At 34.7% G+C, this 27,245-nt stretch overlaps 1 pseudogene; it reads right to left on the bottom strand.

The window, feature by feature from the left end:
- Positions 1 to 321: 321 nt before the first annotated feature.
- Positions 322 to 22,181, bottom strand: LOC109160488 (annotated as a pseudogene).
- Positions 22,182 to 27,245: the final 5,064 nt, after the last annotated feature.

The raw sequence follows: 27,245 nt of genomic DNA, 5'->3' as shown, positions 1-27,245 counted from the left end.
AGAGGTGAAAGGAAATAACTCACTAAACAATTGGTTCAATATGTATACATTCAAATGATTTTTGCACAGAGTTCAGGTGTTACTAACTCCTTTAAAGATTTCAAAGTAGTGTAGGCCTAGAACATTAGCAGGAGGAGCAAGAAAAGAATGAATTGTCTAGAGAGTAAAAAATAATGACAGACAAATGTATGGAAATCTTGTAGTATGCTTCAAACCATGCTAGACAAGAGGATAGTGGGATACCTTGTAAATGGGAAAGAATTGAGTATTTACTCCATTGCAGATAGGAGGATGCTCAGAAAGCAATTCAAAGCCACGTGGTAGTAGTTCAGATTCCACTGTATTTGAAGCAGAGGTCTGCATACGAAGGAGGACAATTTAAACCGGTTACAACACAGAGAAGAATTTAGTGTTTCAATGCACTATCTAATACAAACCAATTAAAAAATTAAGATGGAAAGGAAAAGAGCAGAAATATGAAAAGAGTTGCATAGAATGAGATAAAGTTTTAAATCAAAGCCCTTCAACTTACCCCCACTCCCCAATGCTTTGGACTGGCTAAACCACTTTGCAACTGGAGGGTTCCCATGCCATCTACAAAACTAGTAGGAGCAATGCCCAAATGCAAATCCAAATCTTGGCTGCCACCTGCATGAAATGCCAGGGTCCTATTAATGGACATGTTCAACAAGGATTACCAATGAGGGATGTTGTAAAGAACCTTTACCTCCAGTATCAACTTCAGAAGTCAACTCTTGTTCATATGCGCTTAGTTCAAAATTCGTCACAGCTTCCCTCCCACTTAATTTTATGGCGGCCTTATCCTATGCCCTGATCAAAATCAAAACCAAATTCCAAGTCAACTAAGTTTAAGAAATGTTATGTTGAGGCTGGATTATATTACATATAGGAGAAAACAGTGAACTTATGATAATAGGACCTTGCAGCTTCTATCTCACTGTCAAACAGTCCAAGGTAGATATACCTGCATCCAAATCTTATATGCTAACCAATATGAACATGTACTCCTCAGTTTATTAACAATGCTATATAATGTAAATGGATATCCATTTTAACCAACAATGAAGCTAATAGAATCTTACTTCTTGCCAAGAAATTGCCCCATTCGAGCTTCCCATCGTCCACATTTGTGTAGGGTAACTCCCCTATACTTTGAACTCCCTCTAGAAAACCCAGTGCTCTGACGACGGAGAATGTGCACAAACTCTTCCTTTGTTAAGTTCTTCATTTGCATAGTATTCACAAAATTTACAATGATAATGTGATGGGATATCAGAACCACCATGAATACTAATAATACTACCCAACCTGCTGGAGATCTTCTTCATAATCGGTGACATTAAAATTAATATTAGCATCTAGTCCACGAAACTTAATTGCAGCACGATCATATGCCCTGATATTAGTAGAGGTTCTTCAAGTTAATTCCATCCTTCCATTACTATAAACTCAGCAAATTTGAACCAGAAGACCAGTATAAAGCAGAACCCAGCTTAAGATATTCATTACCTAGCAGCAGCATGGGCAGTATCAAATCCTCCTATGAACAAATTTAGATTCCAAAGTAAGAATAGATCATCAAAAATATATCAGTAATGTTTCAATATATCAATATAACATGTACTAAAAACATTCGCTTACCCAAGTAAACTTGTTTCCCACAGTCCCTGTAAACAAAAACAAAGCCATCAGAATTGACATTAGTATCGAACAATTTGTGATGGGTAATGAGATAAATCATCTACTATGTTTCTTACTGCATATAGCTATGACCAAAATTACGCAGTGATATTACCTGATCATCAATACTTAAACAAATGTGTTATGGACATCGGTGATGAATTATGTTAATCAGAGATTGTTCAGTATTGCAAACAACTGTTTGAGATTCCTCTAAACTCTCAATACAGTATTATTCCCATTGAGGGATAAATATGAACCCAAGTATAGCAAGTATCGATTTCCAACAGCGATTAGTTGGTGTTAGCTAAGCATTCCCCATGCATTATCCACAGATTATGTCTAATTATATTGTGCAAATTTGACAAAAGCATCGAAGAACATATCCGAAACATAGATATCGTCTATCGTCTATCATATAATAGTGTGAACTTACCAAATGTGAGATTCCCATCTCCCCGTTCTTCGGTAGAATGTGACTCCACGGTACTGAGAGCTGCGGGACCTCGGTCCTCTTCTACTCTTCTTCACCTGCGGCCTCTGAGGCGGCAAAATCATAATCCTCGGATCCGCCACAATGCCATAATTGGCCAAGAGATCCAACCATTGTTGCTGCTGCTGGTTGAACAACGCCGCCTCTCCCCCGCTCAACGGAAACAGCTCCTTTGTCTCAAAGCCACCTCGATTCTCACTCTCCCCGTACTCCTTCTGTGTTGTCGACGGCGACTGCGGAGAGCTTCTGTGTTGTCGACGGCGACTGCGTAGAGCACTCTGACTGCGGTCGGCGGAACCTCTCACTGCCGAGAGTGGCGGTCGGCGGAGTAAGGGGTTCTCTGATCGAGTTGCGTTCTGGACGAGTTACGTTGTCTGATTTGATCGAGGGACAAAAATTTAATTCCCAATTTTGTTTTAGAGGGAAATTTTGTCTTAGAGGGAAATTTTATTTTCACTTAGAGGGAAATTTCATAATAAAATATTCCGTATTAGTTTAATTACCCTGGTCGTTATATCCGGTTAATTAAAATAATATTGGAAATATAGGTACAGAACACGAGATTCATAGATTTCTATAATGTAGATTCATAATTTCTATATAGTATATTTCTAATTTAAATACAGTTGTATAGATTAATAATTTCTATACAGTAAATTTATAATTTCTATACTGCAGATTCATAATTTCTGAATTGATTCATAGCTATAGAATCCAATACCATTCAGTTGTTTGTTATATTACCGAACCAATTGGTTCAGTACGGTTCGATTCGAGAAAACTAAACTGAATTGCCTTCCCCTAAAGTTAATTATTAAAATGGTCCCTTGACTATAGCAAAATTACTAATTTAGTCCCAAGTTAACGGTTGACTAACGGTCAAACAAATGGAAGACCAAATTGGTTAAAATTTTTAAAGTTGAGGGACTTAATTGGTTTTAAAAAATAGTCAAGGACCAAATTGGTTATTTCGCTATAGTCAAAGGACCATTTTGGTAATTAACTCAGTTTGGTAATTATGAACATAGAGCTAATTAAGATCGCGGCAAAAGAAATAGGATATAGCTAACTGTACGGCATCGATCAACTACTCTTTCATATCCATTCTCAACGTGTCCCAGGCATGCCGGAAGGGTCGATTACCAACATATAGCTAACTTTGTTAGTCATGCGCTAGCCGGAAGGGTCGATTACCAACATAGCTAACCATGTTAGTCATGCGCTAATCGGAAGGGTCGATTACCAACATATAGCTAACCTTGTCAGTCATGCTCTAGCCGAAAGGGTCGATTACCAACATATAGCTAACCTTGTCAGTCATTCTCTAGCCGGAAGGGTCGATTACCAACATATAACTAACCTTGTTAGTCATGCGCTAGCCGGAAGAGTCGATTACCAACCCCGGCCCCTATCCTACCACCCTTAACCCCTACACATCATACCGCACCATTATGAACACCACCCCATATTGTTTTTTTTTTTTTATACTTGATAATTATTATTATTTTTTTGAATTCATAGATTGGTCTTAATTGTAATATAATTGAAAATAAAACTTTAATGAATTTACTTTGAAATTTTGTTGAATAATTTTATATTTAAATATGAACGAAAATAGAACTATTAAATTATCTTTTAAATTGTATTCTTTCTTTGTTAAATTATAGGTAAAAGATAATGTGTAACACATTAATACATAAGAGTTGGTGTGGCTTGGTGGATTTAGCTTTATTTGTTATGTTAAAGATCTTGGGTTCTATCCTTCATGGTGGCATTCTTAACTTATTTTATACAATCATTGTCTTGGTTCTCAAAGACAACACATAAGCAAACTATTTTATACAATCATTGTCTTGGTTCTCAAAGACAACACATAAGCAAACTGGTAATATACTAGATGTTGAGTACACAAGTGTTGGTGTAGCTTTGTGGGGGGAATTCTTCAACTATTTTCTAAAATTGTTGTCTTGGTTTTCACAAACAACACAGAAACAACACAGTTATATACCAGATGTTGCACCTTTAAACATAAGAGTTTGTGTTGTTAAGTTGGTTAGATCACTTACTTGTTAAGTTTAAGGTCATAGGTTTGACTCTTATTGATAACATCTTTGATTTTATTTTATATACCTGTTAAATAATGATGCGCAAAGACAACGGTTTTTTAAAACCGTTGTCTTTGTAGTGTTGTGTATTCAAATACGCTTAAAGACAACATACCAAAGACAACGGTTAAATAAAACCGTTGTCTTAAACAAATAAAGAACGTGCAACGACAACGGTTATATAAAACCGTTGTCGTTTTAGTGTTGTGTATTCGAGTGCGCTTAACGACAACACACCAACGACAACGGTTAAATAAAACCGTTGTCTTTAAAATAATAATAAAAAAAAAGAGCGCACAAAGACAACGGTTTTAAACAACCGTTGTCTTTCTAGTGTTGTGTATTCTAGTGCGCTTAAAGACAACACACCAACGACAACAGTTAAAAAAACCGTTGTCTTATTTTTTAAAAAAATGCACATAGACAACGGTTTTAAAAAACCGTTGTCGTTGTGGTGTTGTCTTTCCACAAAATGCACAAAGACAACACACTTATAACAACGGTTAAGTAAAAACCGTTGTCTTTGACAAAAGTGTTGCATCAAAGACAACGGTTTTGGACCAAACTGTTGTCTTTTATATAAAAGACAACACTTTTCTTAAAAACTGTTGTCTTTCTAGTGTTGTCTATGTGCATTTTTCTTGTAGTGATCAATGCAAGATTTTATTGAAATTGTTCATGCATTGATAATTGAATGTTAAATTTGCGTATTTAAATAGGCAAATCTAAGTTTACAAATGCAAGATAATATAGTCAAGATTGATTATAATTGTCAATAAAATAATTGTATAGGTATGGTTGAAACCAAATACGGGACATAAGATAGAGCAAACAAAAATTAGGGCAAAAAATATTAAATATATACTATTATTGAAGAGCTAACTGCTGATTGCTAAACAAGAACATTGCGAGATAGTTTCCCACTTCAATTTATTGTGTGATTTAGATACTCTTTTTGTCAATAAATCCCTGAAGTAGTTAATATGATTGGCTTAATATATATTTTTTTAATTTTTTTAAAACAATTATTATTATTATTATTATTATTATTATTATTATTATTATTATTATTATTATTATATATACCCTTAATTCATTTTACATGTTAATCTAAAAAACTAATTTTTTCAAATATCTTTTTACCAACCGTTGATATAATTCACTGGTCAAATTTGCTAATATAATCCACTAACGCTAACCGCTAACTGCTTGATAGGAATATTTTTGTAAGTTTTGATGAGCCAAATGTATCTTTAGATCCCCTTAGTTTTTAAGTCTTTAGTACAAGCATCATAAATCAGAATATTGAAATCAGAAGGAATCTACCATAGGAAGAACAAAATTAATTTGAGAAATTAATTTTGGTCCTACGAGTATTCATCCGTGGAAGAAGCGTAAAGCAATGGCGTTGCAAGGAATAACTGGATGAGCCTAACGGCGAAATGGTAGAGGTCCTTACTCTAAACGATCACACCTGAGATCCATTCCCTCCCAAGGACCTATATTTTTAAGGCAGATTTTGAAGGAGCACGATGTGTTCAAAAGAGCACAATGTGTCCGAAGGAGCACGATGCTTACTAAAGAAGCACAATGTGACCAAATCTGCTAAGGAGCACAATGTTGTCAAAGAAGCACAATGTTGTCAGAAGAGCACAATGTATCGAAAGAAGCACAATGTTCAAGTCAAAGGAGCACAATGTGGCAAAAGAGCAAGATGATCAGAAATTGGATAAATTCGAAGGAATTTACTCCAAGTCCACCCACATGCCACAAGACTCCAAAATTGCCTGAAAGACATTTGATCAGAACGGAAAAATATTTATGAAGGCATGAATATAAAAACTTATCCTAGAAATAAATTCTATCAGATGAATTTATTTCAAAGATTCGTTGGATATTCAAATTGACAATTAAAGTAATATTTTTAGAAACAACTAGAAAATCAAAGTTGTGCTAAAAATAATTACTTTGCCAGGCAAGTTGACAAATCAAATCAAAATTGAAGATCTACTACTGTCAACAATATCAGGCTATGAAGATTCAAAATTCAAATATCAAATTATCCCACTCCAACGGATATATTTGATTGACTATAAAAAGTCATGAAGACTTGAAGACAAAGTGTGTGCAGAGCAGCGTGAGAAAAAAAAATAGAGAAAAACGAGATAGAATACAAGTGCAAAATTCAAAAGTGCCAGTGCTCAAATATTCAAAGAGACTTAGTCTGAATAGTCTCAAAATCTAGTTGGAGAGAGAAATACAAATCCTTGTATTTGTAAATTGTAGAAAGAGTATAGCTGTGTGCAAAATACTCTAGTGAGTGTAGCTGTGTGCAAAACACTCGTAGTTGCTAAGTGTAGCTGTGTGCAAGACACTTAGTTGGCGTTGAGTATAGCTGTGTGCGAAATACTCGGAGTCGAGTGTAGCTGTGTGCGAGACACTCGGAGCAGGGTGTGGCTGTGTGCAAGGCATCCGGAAGAAGTGCCTGTGTAGCACTTGTTCACTATTGTAACTGTGTGTGGAAAATAGTGAATTTCTCCTAGACGTGAAAGGAGAAAAGTGGACTAGGAAGATTACGCCACTTCCGAACCACTATAAATTGCCTCTCTCATTTACATACCGCACTTACATTATTTGCTACATTTATCTATCTCATCCGACTAACCCGTTTACTATTCACAGTTAATCTTAATCATCCGGGTTTAGTGTGTTCTCACGTATGCATGTGACTCAAACTTCTCGAGCTTAAAAAGTGATTTATTCTAAGCAAGTTTGACGTGTTGCATGTAACAGTCGTCACACGTTCGACGTGATACGATATTTATTTACAATCTTGAATATTGTTATTATATATTGAGTGAACCATCTCCTTTATATATTCAAGATATCTCTGTCACTTTACATATCATTTGTACCTAACTTACTTATACCTGCACACTTAATTTACTAGTTGGGCATAACTCTTTACTATTATTCCGCTGTGCAGTACAAACTTGCTCTATTTACTTGTTACTTAGAGTTGAAGTTACCAAAGAGTTATTTAATTTGAAAAAGCATGAAAGTCTATTCACCCCCCCCCCCCCTCCCTCTAGACTTTCACCACCCTATCGGGACCAACAATTGGTATCAGAGCGGTTGTCTATTTGAGTCAATTTTGACTGCTAGACAGATCTCGAAAAATCAAGATGATGAAAAGAAATAATGCTCTTGCCCAAAATTTATTATTTTCCCTAGAAAAATTTGACGATTGGAAAATTCGCATGCAGGTACATTTATCCGCATTACATGATGAAATGTGGGAAGTGGTTACAAGTGGTCCTATTGAGATTTTGCAAGTCAACACTTCATCCGAACAAACAAGTGAGACTCCGCAATACATTCCAAAACCGAAAGTGGAATGGTCTCGTGAAGATAGAACAAGAAATAACTTGGACAATATTGCCAAGGATATTTTGTTTAAATCTATCGATGACACGATATTTCCAAAAGTTCGAAAGTGTCAATCCGCGAAGGAAGTTTGGGAAACGCTCATTCAAATTGGTGAAGGAGACGAACAAGAAAAGGATAATAAGCTCACTATAGCATTAAAGAAATTCGAGGATTTCAAAATGCTAAACGGCGAGAATATTACCGATATGGAAACGAGATTTGCCAAAATCTTAGGAGAGATTAATGATCTTGGAAAAGATATTAATCAAAAAGAAATCTCACTCAAAATTCTACGTGGTCTACCATCTACATGGGACATGAAGGTCACAGCCATGAGAGATCATAGGGATCTAAAAACCCTATCAACCGATAAGCTCTTTAGTGATCTAAAAGCTTATGAATTTGAGATGAAATCAAGATTAGAGGAAGATCATGAAGAAAAGAACAACGCGCTTATAGCCGAGCAACCATCAACCTCAAGGTCAGTACAAAATGTTGAATTATTGCCTAATGATCAATTTGCTCTCTTTGTCAAGAAATTCAGGAAATTCATGAAGAGAAGCAACTACAAGAAAAATCCACAAGGGAAATCATGGAATACAACGAAGAATTCGAAGAAAGAAATTATTGAGGAAGATTCAAATTTGTGTTACAACTGTAGAAAACTTGGACACTTTGCAGCAAGTTGTCCATATCCCAAGGTGAGTAAAAGTCAGTACACAAATGTTACTAACCCTCAACAGGAAGAATTCAAGCCCAAAGATAAAAGATTAAAAGAAAGAAGAAAAGCACTCATCAGTGACCCACTTGAAATAAGTGAGTCAGAAGAATCTTCAAGTGATGAAAGTGACACCTCAAAGGATGACAATGCAATGTTTTGCATGAGCATCTCCAACAATACACCACACGAGGACATGTGTCTTATGGCTAATGGACATGAAGAAAATGAGGTAACATCTAAATCTTATGACTCTGTCAATTCTTCATTTTCTAGAGAGTCCTTCTTTCACTTAATGGAAGAATGTCAAACCGTAATGGACACTCACTCTCAACTCAAAGAGCGCAATAATCATCTGATTCTTGAAAAGGATCAATTAAATGAAAAATTGCAAAATGCTCTACTTGAAGTGAAAGACTTGAAAGATAAAATTATTTGTCTTCAAGAAGAGTGTAAATCAAGGGAAGTGAGAGAACACAACCTCAGAGAGGTTATAGCAACATTTACGCATTCATCCAAAATAATGGACAAAATGGTAAATATGCAAAAACCCTCAAGTGATAAAACCGGACTTGGTTATGATCCATCGTGTTCTCAAGCCTCCGAAAAATTGACAAATTCTACTACTACTTTAAGTAATAAAGTTCAAGTAGTAAAATTTGTAAAAGGTCAAGAAAGCACAGTGAGACAAGGAATTGGTTACCAAACTGATGTCAAAATTAACACTGTTGGACCAAAGCCTCAAAGAAACAATATTTCGTCCAAACAGTACTCTAAAAGACAAAAGTTTGTTCCTAAATGGAAATACACCAATGAGTCTAGTGCACAAAGTCCTCATAGGAAAATGGGAAGAAATCCGAGGATTGGGGCAAGGAGATTCTATCCCTCTAAACAAGATTGGTTTGGAAATATTAAACCATGGACTAAGTCCAGATTTAATGCTTATCACAGGCCCAAACAATCTATATCCCACGTGCCAAGAAATCGAGTCAATTTTCAAAAACCGGCAAAAAAAATGTTTTCAAAAATTAAATATGATTATAATGTGTTTAATGGTTACCAATCACCTAAACTTAGATCAGTGAGTACAAGGTGGATTTGGGTACCAAAAATGACTAACACCCAAGGACCCAAGTCAAGTTGGGTACCTAAAAATGTTTAATTCATTTGCAGGAAGTTTGGTACTTCGATAGTGGATGTTCTAGACACATGACTGGAAATAAATCAAGTCTTGTGAATCTTAAAAATATCGAAGGACCAAAAGTCGTATTCGGTGGAAATGAACGATACGGCATAACAAAAGGAATCGGTACAATATTTCGAAATGGTTTGAAAATCGAAGATGTATCCTTTGTTGAAGGTCTAAAATTCAACTTGTTAAGTACAAGTCAATTTTGTGACAAATGATATCAAGTAGAGTTCTTCAAAGAGAAGTGCCAAGTGAAAAATAATTCCACAGGAGAAGTTGTTCTCGAAGGAATAAGAAAGAAAAATATGTACGTTGTGGATTGGAACACAACAAAAGAATCAGTGTGTCTACTAGCAAACAACTCACACGCAACAAGTTGGGAATGGCACAAGAAGTTGAATCATCTAAACTTCAAGACTATCAACAAGCTAGCAAGAAACAAATTAGTTGAAGGTCTACCCGACATTGTCTACAAGAAAGATCAAATATGTGATGCTTGCCAAAGAGGAAAGCAAGTCAAGTCATCTTTCAAATCCAAAGCTCAAGAATCTACAACAAGACCGCTAAGTCTACTACACATGGATCTATTTGGTCCAGTAGACCCAGCAAGTCTAAGTGGTAAGAAATATACACTAGTTGTTGTTGATGACTTTTCCAGGTACACATGGACAATATTTCTCAAAAAGAAAAATGAAGTGGAGCAAAAGTTGCCAGAGCTACTGAAGCTACTACAAAATGAGAAAGACTTGAAAATTGCAAAAATCCGAACGGATCGTGGAACTGAGTTCGTGAATCAAGTGATTGAAGCCTACTGCAATTCCCAAGGAATTCTACATCAATTATCTGCCGCACGTACACCTCAACAAAACGGTGTAGCCGAAAGAAGAAATAGAACACTAAAAGAAGCCGCACGAGTGATGATTACGTCAGCCGAGCTACCTAAAAGATATTGGGCTGAAGCAATCAACACCGCTTGCTACACACAAAATCGGAGCTTGATACATAAGTCTTACAACAAGACTCCGTACGAATTATGGAAAGGGAGAATACCTAAACTCAACTATTTCCATACTTTTGGTATCAAATGTTTTATTCTTAATAATGGAAAAACATATCTAAAGACTTTTGATGAGCGTGCAGATGAAGGAATATTTTTAGGATATTCATCTACCAGTAAAGCATTCAGAGTATTGAACAAGAAATCAATGGTGGTAGAAGAATCAATTCATGTCACATTTGATGAAGCTCATATGAAGGAAACCCAAAGCAACAAAAATGATCAAGAGATTTGTCAAGTTGAAAAATCATTTAATGATGCTGACATATCTTTTAAAGATCAAATTGTACAGGGTATGGAGCAATTGGACATTGATTGCAATAGTGAAGGATACGTGGAAGCCAATGAAGATGCACACGTGGAAAATCAAAACTCTCAAGTCAATACACAAATTGGAGATCAATCTGATGAGCAAAATGTGTCTACCTCCAATTTACCTACTGAGCAAGGAAACGTGGAAAGCCCATGCAATCTACAACCTGACTTGAGATGGCTCAAAAATCACCCTCCAGAGCTAGTAATTGGAGATCCACGAGAAGGAGTAAAAACAAGGTCCTCAAGTATAAATTCTTTATTCTCTTGTTTTCTTTCTCAGGTGGAGCCCACAAGCATTGAAGAAGCATTAAGTGATCCAGATTGGATCAATGCAATGCAAGAAGAGCTTGAACAGTTTAAGAGAAATGACGTATGGGAATTAGTTCCAAGACCTGAAAATTACAATGTAATTGGAACAAAATGGGTCTTTCGGAATAAAGCTAATGAGGATGGAATCGTCATTCGAAATAAAGCACGTTTAGTGGCAAAAGGATATTCACAAGAAGAAGGCATAGATTTCGATGAAACATTTGCACCCGTTGCAAGACTAGAAGCCATCAGAATATTTCTAGCTTATGCCGCATACAAGAATTTCACTGTCTATCAAATGGACGTGAAAAGTGCATTTTTAAATGAATTACTTGAAGAGGAAGTCTACATCGAGCAACATCCCGGTTTCGAGGTAAAATGTGATGTTAATAAGGTCTACAAGTTAAAGAAGGCGTTATATGGGTTAAAACAAGCACCGAGAGCTTGGTATGACACCCTATCAATGTTCCTAATTAACTGTGGTTTCACAAAAGGCCTTGTTGATAAAACCTTATTTAGAATTCAAGAAAATGATCACATTTTATTGGTACAAATTTATGTTGATGATATTATCTTTGGAAGTACTAATAAAATTCTTTGTGAGAAATTTTCTAAGCTCATGCAGAATAAGTTTGAGATGAGCATGATGGGAGAATTGAGTTACTTTCTTGGACTACAAGTAAAGCAACTCAGCGAAGGAATATTCATCAATCAGGGCAAGTACACAAAAGATCTGATAAAGAAATTTGGTCAAGATGGAAAGTCCTCAATCAAGATCCCGATGAGCACATCTTTACGATTAGATAAAGATGATGAAGGCAAGGATGTTGACGAAACAAAATATCGAGGAATGATTGGATCATTACTATACCTCACTGCAAGTCGACCAGATATATCTTATTCAGTGGGAGTATGTGCTAGGTTCCAGTCAAAGCCAAAAGAGAGTCATCTTCTTGCTACCAAGAAAATCATTCGATACTTAAAAGGAACAGTCAATGTGGGATTATGGTATCCCAAAGAAGGTAATTTTACACTAACTGGTTTCTCAGATGCAGATTTTGCAGGATGTAAAATCGATCGCAAAAGTACCTCAGGAACGTGCCAGTTCTTAGGGGGAAGGTTGGTTTCATGGTTCAGCAAAAAGCAAAACTCCATAGCTACAAGTACAGCCGAAGCTGAATATATAGCTGCTGGAAGTTGTTGTGCGCAAATTCTTTGGATGAAACAACAGCTGAAAGATTATGGCGTGAATTGTGAAAATGTCAATATACTGTGTGACAATACAAGTGCTATTGCCATAACACACAATCCCGTGTTGCATTCAAGAACAAAACACATTGATGTGAGACATCATTTTATCCGGGATCATGTTGAAAAGAAGGAATTATCAATCGAATATATCCCGACCGAGAATCAATTAGCTGATATTCTCACAAAGCCTCTGTGTGAATCAAGATTTTCGAAATTGAGACACGAAATGGGCATGATTGAATTGAGCTAAGTTTCTAAACTCTATTCTATTTATAAGCTCAATTTTTCATCTGATATTTCGACACTTTATCTGATTTAAATTTTCGTGCCTATGTGTCACACATGCAAGGAATGTCACATCTTTTTAAAGTCCACCTATATCCATTAAATGGTGTTAAAGCACATAGTGCTTATATATCTTTCTAACCGTATATCTATATACATATGTACAAGTAGAAATCATTTAGATATGCCAAATCCTACCATTTAAGAGTGATAAGATGGTGTGATGATAGAATGTCTTAAATGAGAACACCTTTTTATGGTAGTTGTTCACAATAAATAGTCTAGAAAGAATAGATTTCTCTTTCTTCCATCTACATAAAAACGTGTAGATACATACATATTATTTTCGAACAGATTTAGTGCTCTTTGAATTTTATTTCAGGTAAAATCAGTCCGAGTATCTAAATTTTTGGCGCCACATCAGCAGACAAATTGGATGGAGAATATATAACCTAAACTAACTATCAGTTAGGTCAAAGGTTGGAAGCTATTGGAATATCAAAAATACCCCTCACTTATTAAAAGTCAACATTTAATTGAGAGGATATTTGTGTAAAGACACCTCTTTTCTACCCAATCGGTTGGAGAAGCCACCATCACACTCAAATTTTCAAAAGCTTTTCATCTTCCATAGCCGAAATACAAACCTCTTCTTCCAAAAATTTCTCAATCCCTCAAATCTCCTAAAAATATCAATCGAGTTATGGCCACCATTGGAGATACAAGCTCACAACCGAATGAAGAACACACCACACAACTCAACCTTGCAAAGCTAGCAGTGGGAATCAAGGCCGGAGGAAGTTTTGACCCTCAAGGATTCCTCAAAGAAGCCGAGAACTCTCCTCTTGCACAAAGAATCATCAATGCACTTCAACAAAGCAATCTAATGAGGTTATGTTCTTACTCATATTCTGGATTTTATGATGAAGATGTAGCAGAGTTTTATATGAATGCCAAGGTTGTTGGATGGACCATTGAGTCCACCGTGAATGGAACTCTCATCACCATTGATGAACACGAGTTACACACAACCTTTGGACTGCCCATATCTAGTCCAGAACAACCACTGTTGGACTTAGATGTTCACCTATATGATCATACGGAAATTTGGACAGAAATTCGGAATGAGAATGCCTCTCTCGAACCAAATCTTTCCGGTCAAAAATCTGAGTTGAAGTTGGAGTATGAAATGCTTGTTAAAATTCTCTACAAATGTGTGTTGTGCAAATTAAATAGCATGGAAGATATTTCACCCGTAAGAATTGGTTATGTACATGCTATCATGAATGTTGTTAGGGGTGATTGGAGTAAGCTTGTCTTGAGCCGAATTGCACACTTTGTGAAAGGTGCAAAAATAAGGAATGGGAAGTTCAACCGTATATTAGGGTTCGATTTGCTCATTGGAGAGATTATCAAAAGAAAAGGGTTGACTATGAGGTCAAAGAAGCCTTTTGGAAGTAATAGAATCTTGTTTAAAGATCATGAAGTGATTAGTGATCTAAATTCCAAAAGAAAGAGGAAGCCGAGAGGTATCCCAGCTAGAAAAAGACCAGTTGCAGAAATTCTTGGTCTACCCTCTCAATCCCATGAAAACCCTACATCAAGCCAAAATCCAAACACAAGCCATAACCCTACCTCAAGCCTTAACCCTACCACAAGCCAAAATCCTACCACATGTCTTAACCCAAATGCAAGCCAAAGTCTTTTAAATCCTTTTTCCCAAATTGCCGAATTGGAAACAATATTGAATGAGGAGATTCATCAAGTTGCAGGATTAGACTGTGTATTAGTGAATGAATACCGTAGAGTCCTAAGTTGGAGAAAATGGAGACTTGGTCCTTATGATGAGTTGATGACTAAGGGACCAAGTATGCATGAAGAAGAATTGTTTTCACTAAAATGGATTGGCAATTTTGATGTTTGCCATGCAACCTTGTTGTCTACGGTAAATGGAGCATTTGTGAACAAATTGAAAGCCAAATTGGCCGAAGCTAGTGTTGACTGCACTGTTCAAGATGATTTGCCTACTGAAGACAATTTCTTAGTTGATATGGCCGAATTTGTGACAAGGGATGTTGAAGAAAATGTCACGTATGGTGTACACTTGATGGATAGTGGCTTATATGATGTGAGTGTGTTAAATCTCACTGAAATAAGTCAAGACCAAAATGCCATGCAAGCTAGTCAACATACGGAGGAAATTCAATCTATTAATGCAGAAAGTGCACATGGTGACACTCACGTGCTACACACTCCGGAAAGGGAAGGAAATATAGTGGAAAATCAAGCTCAATCTCACATGCTTGAAGCCGATTTTGCTCAAGAAGGAGCAAGGTGTTTTCCCTCATCCCGAGAAGAGCAAGAACTTGATGGCACACCTACAAATGAGAAATTAGAAAATCTGGAGAAAGTTGTCTTAAGCCTTGTTGACCGAATGGAGAACATGTTTCAAGGGATCTACACTCATGTGGATCAAGTTGTCAATATTCAAGGTGGAAAATTCGAAGCATCTTTTGATGAAAATCGGAGAAGTCAACAACATTTGATTGATACCCACCAAGTACTTGAAAGACAAGTTGGAAGTTTGAATAACAATGTCAAAGGGCAACTCAATGAGTTCTATATCCAACTTTCCCAAATCCTCAAGAATTCCGGAAAGGCAAATGAAGCAATTGCCATGAACCAAAGTCAAGGTATTCTCAATGTTGTTCATCAACATGAAAAGCAGATTAATGATGTCCACACGGATCTCATCTCAGTTAACACCAAAGTGGGCTGTCTTCGGGGTTCTTATGAGAATATATCCGAATCCATTTCATCTCTTCGTGAATCGATTCATACACTTCTTGATTACGCCAAAAAGGGGGAAGAGAGATTCAGTCATTTGGAGAGCATGATTGAGATGATGATGACTGCCATGGCTAGCAGAAATGTTGGCACAAGCAGTAGTAGAGGTGGAGGAGGCAGATCTGCTGGAAGAAATGCACCAAGAAAAGGAGGATTGGAGTATTGGTTCGGTGGTGGTGAAGCTGGCAGTCCAGGAGGATCAAGAAGTGCAAATACCACTAACCGTTCTTTTCATGATATTGTTTGTGCAGGAGGAAACATTGAGCAAATAAATTGGTACAACCGTGCAGCTCTTTATTTGGAATCCACACCGAGAGACGGTAGAGTTGAAATACCAAAGTTGGTGACTTTGAATGATCTACCAAAAGGAATGAAGAAAAGTGGTCCTAGTGATCAAAACATGTGGGTTTCAAGTGAAAATTTCAGAAGAATTCAAAGCTATGCTAGAGCCTTGATGATTATGGTTCTAAGGGACTACATCAAAGTCAATGATGCCGAGCTACAAGATGGAAAAAGTCTAGAAGAGTGCATCATATGGTATGAGGAAGGTATACTGCCCGGGAGCAACATCACTGAAGCTTTCAACTACTATTCAGTTGGGCAGGTATGCAACAACTTTGCCATTAGTGACAATTTCGTTGATGTTCAGAACCATATTAACAATGTGCTCAAGGAAAAGAGAAACAAAGTGATTAGATGATTTGTATGATTGGTACAATTTTTGTGGTCCACGGGTACATGAACCCATGAAACAATTTGGAATGATTTGAATTATCTGTTTATGATGCTATTAAGTTGTTTCTTAATTTTATTATTTGTCTTGAAAGGTAATATTTTTAGCTTAGAGTGTATCAAATCGCATGAATTGGAAAAATGCAAAAATTCATTATCATTAAAATTCCAAAAATGCGAAATAGGAATATAGTGGCTAAAAATACCTTTCCTAGAGTCAAAATCATTTGTTAAACTCATCTTGGCTATGTCAATGAAAATAAAATCTTTTGAAAAATAATTGTTTTAAAAGACAAGCCAAATGACTGAGTATAGGTTTTGGCGTCATCAAAAAGGGGGAAAATTGATAGGAATATTTTTGTAAGTTTTGATGAGCCAAATGTATCTTTAGATCCCCTTAGTTTTTAAGTCTTTAGTACAAGCATCATAAATCAGAATATTGAAATCAGAAGGAATCTACCATAGGAAGAACAAAATTAATTTGAGAAATTAATTTTGGTCCTACGAGTATTCATCCGTGGAAGAAGCATAAAGCAACGGCGTTGCAAGGAATGACCGGATGAGCCTAACGGCGAAATGGTAGAGGTCCTTACTCTAAACGATCACACTCGAGATCCATTCCCTCCCAAGGACCTATATTTTTAAGGCAGATTTTGAAGGAGCACGATGTGTTCAAAAGAGCACAATGTGTCCGAAGGAGCACGATGCTTACTAAAGAAGCACAATGTGACCAAATCTGCTAAGGAGCACAATGTTGTCAAAGAAGCACAATGTTGTCAGAAGAGCACAATGTATCGAAAGAAGCACAATGTTCAAGTCAAAGGAGCACAATGTGGCAAAAGAGCAAGATGATCAGAAATTGGATAAATTCGAAGGAATTTACTCCAAGTCCACCCACATGCCACAAGACTCCAAAATTGCCTGAAAGACATTTGATCAGAACGGAAAAATATTTATGAAGGCATGAATATAAAAACTTATCCTAGAAATAAATTCTATCAGATGAATTTATTTCAAAGATTCGTTGGATATTCAAATTAACAATTAAAGTAATATTTTTAGAAACAACTAGAAAATCAAAGTTGTGCTAAAAATAATTACTTTGTCAGGCAAGTTGACAAATCAAATCAAAATTGAAGATCTACTACTGTCAACAATATCAGGCTATGAAGATTCAAAATTCAAATATCAAATTATCCCACTCCAACGGATATATTTGATTGACTATAAAAAGTCATGAAGACTTGAAGACAAAGTGTGTGCAGAGCAGCGTGAGAAAAAAAAATAGAGAAAAACGAGATAGAATACAAGTGCAAAATTCAAAAGTGCCAGTGCTCAAATATTCAAAGAGACATAGTCTGAATAGTCTCAAAATCTAGTTGGAGAGAGAAATACAAATCCTTGTATTTGTAAATTGTAGAAAGAGTATAGCGGTGTGCAAAATACTCTAGTGAGTGTAGCTGTGTGCAAAACACTCGTAGTTGCTAAGTGTAGCTGTGTGCAAGACACTTAGTTGGCGTTGAGTATAGCTGTGTGCGAAATACTCGGAGTCGAGTGTAGCTGTGTGCGAGACACTCGGAGCAGGGTGTGGCTGTGTGCAAGGCATCCGGAAGAAGTGCCTGTGTAGCACTTGTTCACTATTGTAACTGTGTGTGGAAAATAGTGAATTTCTCCTAGACGTGAAAGGAGAAAAGTGGACTAGGAAGATTACGCCACTTCCGAACCACTATAAATTGCCTCTCTCATTTACATACCGCACTTACATTATTTGCTACATTTATCTATCTCATCCGACTAACCCGTTTACTATTCACAGTTAATCTTAATCATCCGGGTTTAGTGTGTTCTCACGTATGCATGTGACTCAAACTTCTCGAGCTTAAAAAGTGATTTATTCTAAGCAAGTTTGACGTGTTGCATGTAACAGTCGTCACACGTTCGACGTGATACGATATTTATTTACAATCTTGAATATTGTTATTATATATTGAGTGAACCATCTCCTTTATATATTCAAGATATCTCTGTCACTTTACATATCATTTGTACCTAACTTACTTATACCTGCACACTTAATTTACTAGTTGGGCATAACTCTTTACTATTATTCCGCTGTGCAGTACAAACTTGCTCTATTTACTTGTTACTTAGAGTTGAAGTTACCAAAGAGTTATTTAATTTGAAAAAGCTTGAAATTCTATTCACCCCCCCCCCCCCCCCCTCTAGACTTTCACCACCCTATCGGGACCAACACTGCTGATTGTCAAACAAGGACATTGCGAGGTAGTTCTCACTTCAATTTGTTGTGTGATTTGAATACTCTCTTTGTCAACAAATCTCTCAAGTAGTTAATATGATTGACTTTATTAATTATATTTTTTTAATTTTTTCATGGTATTATTTTGTATTATAACTTTGATATTTAATTAAAAAATAGTGCACAAAAAAATAATAGACAATGTAGTGAATATAATCAATTGATGAATTTGAATGTAAAGAATTTTTATATTGGAGAAAAATAAAAACAATATAACTAATAAAATTATTTCTTTTAATTAATTTATTGATAATGAATAACTTTTTTTAATAAAGACATTATAGGGACAATGTAGCGAATATAATCAATTGATGAATTTAAATGTAAAGAATTTTTATATTGGATAAAAATAAAGACAATATAACTAATGAAATTATTTCTCTTATTTAATTTATTGATAATGAATAATTTTTTTTAATAAAGACATTGTAGACACATAATTATAAACTAAAAAAATACATATGTATTATTTTTTGTTGTAGCTATTGAATTATTATTTAATTTAATAAGAGTAATATAGAGTACTAATCATGCCAACTTTGATTGTGATGAGATTCGAACCTAAGACCTTTCTTATTAAAATCAATGAGTAAGTTAACGGTGAACTAACATAAATTAACGGAAAAGATAATATTTAACGGAAAAGTTAACGGATAATCATATTCATTAAGGATAAAATTAGGAAATCTTAAGGAAAAATTAAAATCTGATCAATCTTAGCCATTCTTTTAATTAAAAAATTTGTCCGCCATTTTTTCTACCCATTATAGGTCTAACTCTCTTAGGCTCTTATTAGTATAGTAGATAGTAGATATATAGTAGAAGTCGGTCCACTATATGATCCGAAAAGGATAGGTCGTGGCAATTTATATCCTACACCATGGCGCGCGTTGCACTATGCGCCCAGATGCAAAACGACGTCGTTTTAATTTATTTTTTTTTGAAATTTCCCGCCCCAGTGAATGGCAGTAGTTTTTTCTTTAAAAAAAAAACCCGTTGTTCAAGAATGTACATAATGTTATACTAGAATACACATAATTGTATACATGAACGTACATAATTATATAACAAAATATACATACTCTTTTTAAAAGGTAATACACATAATCTAACATAATACATGATAAGTATAAACTTTTAACATAATACACATCAACTATTAACATAATACACACAAATTTTCTGATTCGGATGTACATAATTGTATAAAAAGAATGTACATAATTTTATAAAAAATGTACATAACTGTATGAACCAATACACATAACTGTATGAACAAATACACATAACTGTGTGAATAAATACACATAATCCCAGCAACTTCCTATCGCGCCTCCTAAAACGACGTCGTTTTGGGAGGCGCGCGGCGCACAGTGCTATGTGCGCCGTGGTGTAGGATATAACGATTGATTGGTCGCGCACAAGGCTTGCAAAATCAATGAGCCATATTTCCAAATAAACTTCCACATTGTCCTAATTGTGACTCGGTCCTCTTAGATTGTTTGCACCAATAAATTGACCATGGAACCTTCAATATCATGCTTATAAGGTGCCAAATCAATCCCACCTCAATTAGAACCCGAACTAAACCACCTACTCACATCTGCAAGGGATCTTGGGCTTTGATTATAAAAATATAAAAATTCTTTATATTCAAATTCATCAATTGATTATATTCGCTAAATTATCTCTACAATGTCTTTATTAAAAAAAAAAATTATTCATTATTAATAAATTAATTAAGAGAAATAATTTCATTAGTCATATTGTCTTTATTTTTTTCCAATATAAAAATTCTTTACATTCAAATTCATCAATTGATTATATTCACTACATTGTCTATGGTCTTTTTTTGTGCACTATTTTATAATTAGATATCAAAGTTATAATACAAAATAATGCTATATTTATTTACCAAGTATTTTATTAATACCATGAAAAAATAAAAATATATATATAATTAATAAAGTCAATCATATTAACTACTTGAACGATTTGTTGACAAAGAGAATATGCAAAACACACAACAAATTGAAGTGGGAAATTACCACGCAATGTCCTTGTTTGACAATCAGCAGTTAGCGGTTAGCGTTAGCGAATTTGACCAGCGAATTATATCAACGGCTGGTAAAAAGATATTTGAATAAAATTAGTTGTTTAGATTAACATGTAAAATGACCTAAGAGTATAATAATAATAATAATAATAATAATAATAATAATAATAATAATAATAATAATAATAATAATAATAATAATAATAAAGTGTCGTCCCGCACCTTGAACCATTCCTGGTTATTCATGCCGCACCATGATCTATAATAAGTGATATTTTGAGCTATAAACTAATTTTGTTCCGCCTAACCTTTTTGTAAGTTTTCTGGTAAACCGTATGACATGGCGCCAGTTTATGCTGATTTGGACTTATTTATTATGTGACGTGGTTTTAATTAAATAAATTTAAAGTCCATGTAAGTTTTAATTAATAAGTTAAAAAAAAAAAAAAAAAAAAAAAAAAAAAAAAAAAAAACCAAGTGGCTTGTAGTCTATTGGTATCGGGCCACTTCTCACTTTCCTAAGTGGGAAGTGTAAGGTTCGAACCTTAGTTGAGACAAATAGTGTGTACATGCAGGGTATCCCCTTCCTTATATTAAAAAAAAAAAAAAAAAAAAAAAAACTGTAGGGTCATCGACGACTCCCCATTTCTACCGTTTGAATTCCAAATTCCATTCGCAGTGTTCTTGAACATGTAGTTGAAATCTGGCGAAATTGTAGTAATTTTCAGTCCCATTTTCAAGAACGGCCTTAGGATTTTCATCCTCTCTCTTGAATCAACTGAGCTTGATGCTAAGATTAGACAACAATGGGGGTGTGCTTTGAACAAGCTGTCAATGGTCATCATTTCTCTGATGCTAAAAGACTCCACTGAGGATATCCAAGTCATGAAAAACCTCAACTTACATGAATTTTCCTGGAAGAAATGCTTCACTCTTCTTGAGAACTGACTCAACTGTGCCTTGGACCCCATAATTCTGATCAGAGATTTGTTCTTCCGCCTCCTCCTCTGGCGAGCCACCATGGAAGCATTCTTGAAAGCTACCAAGTTTCGATTTTTCAGCGAGAGGTGGAAGTGGGTGTCTGGTTTCGCAACCGGGACCTCCTTTTTCACGGCGAACATCAACGAAGACGACAGCTTTCTTGAAGAGGAAACCGACACCAGGCTTCTTGACTTTCCAGTGACATTCTCCGGCGAGAAGCTGGCCGGCTCCGGCGCGGTCTTCGCCGAAAAAGGGTGACGGACAGAGAATATATATCGTGGCACCGTTGTAAGTCAAGAGAAGAATCAAAACAAGAGAAAGAAAAACACACAAAGACTTTCTAGTCAGCTGGGCTGAAGGGGTGGCTCCAATGTTGTAATTATTAACAGTCCCCATGGTTACTTCTGGAAGAAACTTATGTCTTGTAAAGCATTCATGGCTGACACTTGAAGGACATTCTAATGGCTTCTCCAGTAGCTAATTTTGCCGGATGGAATTCAGACGGTAGAAATTGGGGTAGTCATCGACCAGTTATTTATTTTTTTTTTTTTAACTTATTTAATTAAAGTCACATCATATAATAAATAAGTCCAAATCAGCTGAAACTGGCGGCATGTCATACGTTTTACCGGAAAACCTACAAAATAGGCTAGGCGGAAAAAAAAATTAATTTATGGCTCGAAATATCACTTATTACAGATCATAGTGCGACATGAATAATCAAAAATGATTCAGGTGCGGGATGTCACTTTAACCATAATTTAATAAATAAAATAAATAAAATAAAATAAAAAAGGAATAAAGGTCAAATAGGTCACTCAACTGCACACCAACATGCAATTAGACCATTCAACTCAAAAAGAATGTAATTGGGTCCCTGAACAACACAAACTTATGCAATTTGACCCAAAATTTCTTGTTCACCTAAATAGGAGGTTACTAAATTTAAAAATAATTTTAATTAAAATAAATATTAAAAAAAAAAAAGAAGAAAGAAACCGCCGGAGACGAAGAAGTCTTCATCTCCGGCGGGTCCCTTCGTCGTCTCCGGCCATGGAGACGAAGGGACCTTCGTCCCCAGGCCATGGAGACGAGGATCTCTTCGTCTCCATGGTCGGAGACGAAGGCACCTTCATCGTCGGCTATGGGGTACCTTCGTCTCCGGCCATGGAGACGAAGAGACCTTCGCCTCCATGGCCTGGGGACGAAGGTCGCTTCGTCTCGATGGCCGGAGACGACGAAGGTAACTTCGCCTCCCGACCCGCCGGAGACGAAGATTTTTTCGTCTCCGGCGGTTTCTTTTTTTTTTCTTTTTTTTTTAATTTTTTTTAATTTTTTAATTTTAAATATTTATTTTGATTAAAAATTATTGTTAAAAAATTATTTTTAAATTAGTAACCTTCTATTCAGGTAAACAAGTAAATTTTGGATCAAATTGCATAAGTTTGTGTTGTTCAAGGACCCAATTGCATTCTTTTTGAGTTGGATGGCCTAATTGCATGTTGGTGTGTAGTTGGGTGGCCTATTTGACCCTTATTCTAATAAAAAATAAAACATATGAGGAGCCGAAGGTTCGGTTCCCTTAGTAACAATTATAATGAATCTCCTATATTACATTGTATTTATATACTATGAGTTACATATCTAAATAAACAAATTCGACATTAAATTACTTATGTATGAACTTCTCATATATAATCTTGGATTGATATACTTTCACATATTTATTTAATTATAAATATTGGGTATTAACTCATTTGCGCAATGCGCGTGTAAAACTAGTATTATAAAAATCTTATAGAGTATCTATGGTAGTTTGCTAGAAAACCTTAGTAGATACTTCTAATTTTTCTAAAAATGTCATTCTATACAATGGTTTTCTTTTTATTACCAATTTGTTGCGGGAAGGCGATAGGGATAAAAATGAGTAAGAGATTAAGTAAATAGATGTGTTAAAATTCTATACCTTATACCAATTTGTTGCGGGAAGGCGATAGGGATAAAAATGAGTAAGAGATTAAGTAAATAGATGTGTTAAAATTCTATACCTTAATGTTTCTAATTTTTTTAATTCCTATTTCAGTGTTTTTTATTTCGTGGGCTATTTGGTTTAATTGTTGGGTCACTTCTTTTATTTCTGTTTCTATCTTTATAATTGTGTTGTTGCCATCTTTTACTTCTGAAGTAATTTCATGTTTCATTTTATGATATTTTTCTTGAAAATTATTGTGAATTTCTTTAAGAATTTCATAAGTCCTTTTTATTTCTACTAAAGCTTCTTTGTTTACTTGTATTCCTTTATCAAGTACTTTAATAATTCTTCCAGCTGTGAATTTATCCTTACTACTCATAATTTTAATCTGGGTATTCGAAATTTTTAAATCTTTGTAAGTTTTTAAATTTTTCTGTAAGACTTGTAAATATTTCTCTTCTTTTTTCTACTGCTCTCTTTTCAAGTTCTAATATCTTTTTATCTATTCTATCTATATTATTTATAGATTGTTTGCATTTATCATAGTGGTAATTTTTTCCCATCGGATTTTCACATGTTATATATTTGACTCTATGATAATTACCTATTTTATACCAATCCCTTTGTTCTTGTCTTAACTTATTTTTATTATTAATAAATTTATCCCACTGTTTGAAATTTTCAGAATTATTACTAGTTGAAGCTTCTTTGTTATATTCCATTTTAATATTTTCCAAGATCTTTTAAACCTTAAAAAAGGTGGATAAATGATTATTTTTATTTAATACTTTCAAGAAATTTATAAGGCAGACAATATGAACAAACATTATGTTACAAGCAGAAGTAATCTTCATCATAGAGATCATTTTTCATTGAATTAAAAATTCTATAACCTCCCATCAATTTCTAAACAACATACCCCTTCAGATATTACTCTTAAAAAAAATTATCAAACAATGTTAGCTTAACTCATACCTTGTGCAGACTTATCAGGTCACCGGATACTCAACCCTTCCTGCCCTTCTGTTCCCTTTACTGTTCACACAATACCACGGGAGATAGGCTAGAAGCTGGGAGTCCTCAACAGATCTTCCTAATATTTCTACACAATATATGGAGTGTGGCTAACAGATGTTTAATAATTTTTCTAGAGCTTTTCTCTTCTTTGGGTAATATGTTTATACTTTTGATAGTTGGTTATAGAAGAAAGAAAGTTTAGAAAGCCATGAAAAGAAACAAGGATTTTCTGAAGAAAAGAACTCAACTGATGACTTATCTGATCTCCAACTTTTCTGATACTTTTATTAAACAAAGAGGCTCCTTATATAGAAAACCTCGGTAGGAAACTTACAAATATTTTACAACTCCTAAGTGATAACTCTTACAAGAAAAGTCTTCAAGCTAGGTACAATAACATAACTACTACATCAAGAGTTTTCAAACTAGGTACACCCTAGTACAATAATAAGATAACTACTACATGTAAATATTTCAAACTAGGTACACACTAGTACAATAATAAGATAACTACTAAGGTGTCTTTATCTCTTTCTCCTTACATTTTGTCTTCTAGCATTTTTGTCTTCTTTCTTCTTTGCTGATAAGGCATTTCTTCCTGATCTTTATTTGATAAAATTTTGCCACTTGATTTTGGCTGATCATTTTTTCTTCTCTTGAGATTCCTTCCTTTAATACTTGCTGATATTGAGTTTCCACCAGTAATAACTTGGATAATACAGATTTAATATTTCTGATATTATTTTGCTGATACGTCCCTTGGACCAGAAAATTCTTGATAATACGCCGCTTGGGCCAGAAAACCATAATACTTTGAACCGTAATACGCCACTTGGGCCAGAGAACCATGATAATATTTTGATAATAATTTGTTAGTACGCCCGCTGGGCTGAGAGCCGTTGGCTTACTGTAGTTTTTTAGGCTACATTGGGCCAGTTGATAATAATACTTGATAATACACCCGATATTACATCAGGTAAGATAATACATCCTCAGCTCCTTCAGAAGGGATCTTCAGAGCTCGGACCTGCCTTGATATTATTTTGTTTTTTCCTCTGCTCGATGACAGTTGTATAGAACTCAATAGTAGCTGGATCATGCTGATGTTTTAAGTTTATTAATTTATTATGCATTTCTAATAGGTCAGTTGGATCACTGGTTATCATGTCAAAATTATTATAATATAAGGTTATTATTTCTTCCACTTCTCCTCCTTTAGTATGTCCTATTACACTGGTTCTTTTATGTCTTAACATATCTTCAATTCTTGATTTTAGAGTTAATATTCCCCATGCCCTTTTTTGACTCATCCATTCCTGAAAATTTTCTAAAGTGCAAGGGATTTTCATATTTAGACTAGTATTATCTCCTTCTATGGTAGTATTTCTTCTTATTTTAAATAATTGGCATATTACTATTGGTTTTCCTAAGAAGTCGGTAGATGCATCAAAAAATTGTATTCCAAATGTTCCACTTCCATATGTTTCCATCATTTTCAAAAGTGAATCCCCTATTATAGTTGGTAATTTGCTAATATTATACATTTCTTCATTTACTATTATTTTATCTATAAATCCATAAGTAAATAGTTTATATACTGCTGTAGGGTTTGCGTCTTCAGTGCATAAAAACCTAGGATATTTTGTTAACTTTCCTACTCTTAATATAGTATCATTAGACTTATATTCATAAAATTTATTTATTACATCATAAGCTTCTATTACTTGTGAGGGATACTTAATTTTGTCTGCTATAGTAAAAGGGATTTTTGTAATGGTGGATGATTCTGATTGGTTAATTAATTTTGATGAAAAGGTTTTTAAGGGTTCTAATACAGTTTTTACAGGTGAGTTAATAACAGGTTCTTCCTTATGTTCTTTTAATATTTTAATAAGTTCTCCACATTCTTCTAAAGTTTTTAAGATTTGTTCATGTTTTTCAGTGATTTCTGCTATAGCTTTCTTCATTTTTTCATTGAAACTTTTACTACTTGTCATTTTTGTACCTGCTCAAAAAATCAGCTAAAACATTTTTAGTTCCAGATATAGGTTTAATAGTGAAATCATAATAACAAAAGAAAGATTGCCAATATCTTCTTCTATTTAATTCTGGCAAAGGATCTATTTTATTCATAATAAAGGCTCTTACTTGAGTATTATCTGTTCTTACTACAAATTTTACTGGTAGTTCCAGATATAGGTTTAATAGTGAAATCATAATAACAAAAGAAAGATTGCCAATATCTTCTTCTATTTAATTCTGGCAAAGGATCTATTTTATTCATAATAAAGGCTCTTACTTGAGTATTATCTGTTCTTACTACAAATTTTACTGGTAGTAAATGATAATGAAATCTTTTTATTCCTAATTTTACTGCTAATACCTCTTTCTCATTTATATGATAATTTTGTTCATTAGGTTTCCATGTTCCTGATCCATATCCACATATTAAAGATTTTTCTTTGTCTATA

This window comes from Ipomoea nil, unplaced genomic scaffold (assembly GCF_001879475.1).
Source record: "Ipomoea nil cultivar Tokyo-kokei standard unplaced genomic scaffold, Asagao_1.1 scaffold2848, whole genome shotgun sequence".
Classification (NCBI taxonomy): domain Eukaryota; kingdom Viridiplantae; phylum Streptophyta; class Magnoliopsida; order Solanales; family Convolvulaceae; genus Ipomoea; species Ipomoea nil.
Note: the sequence above shows the minus strand (reverse complement) of the source record. Positions and strands in the feature narration are given on the sequence as shown.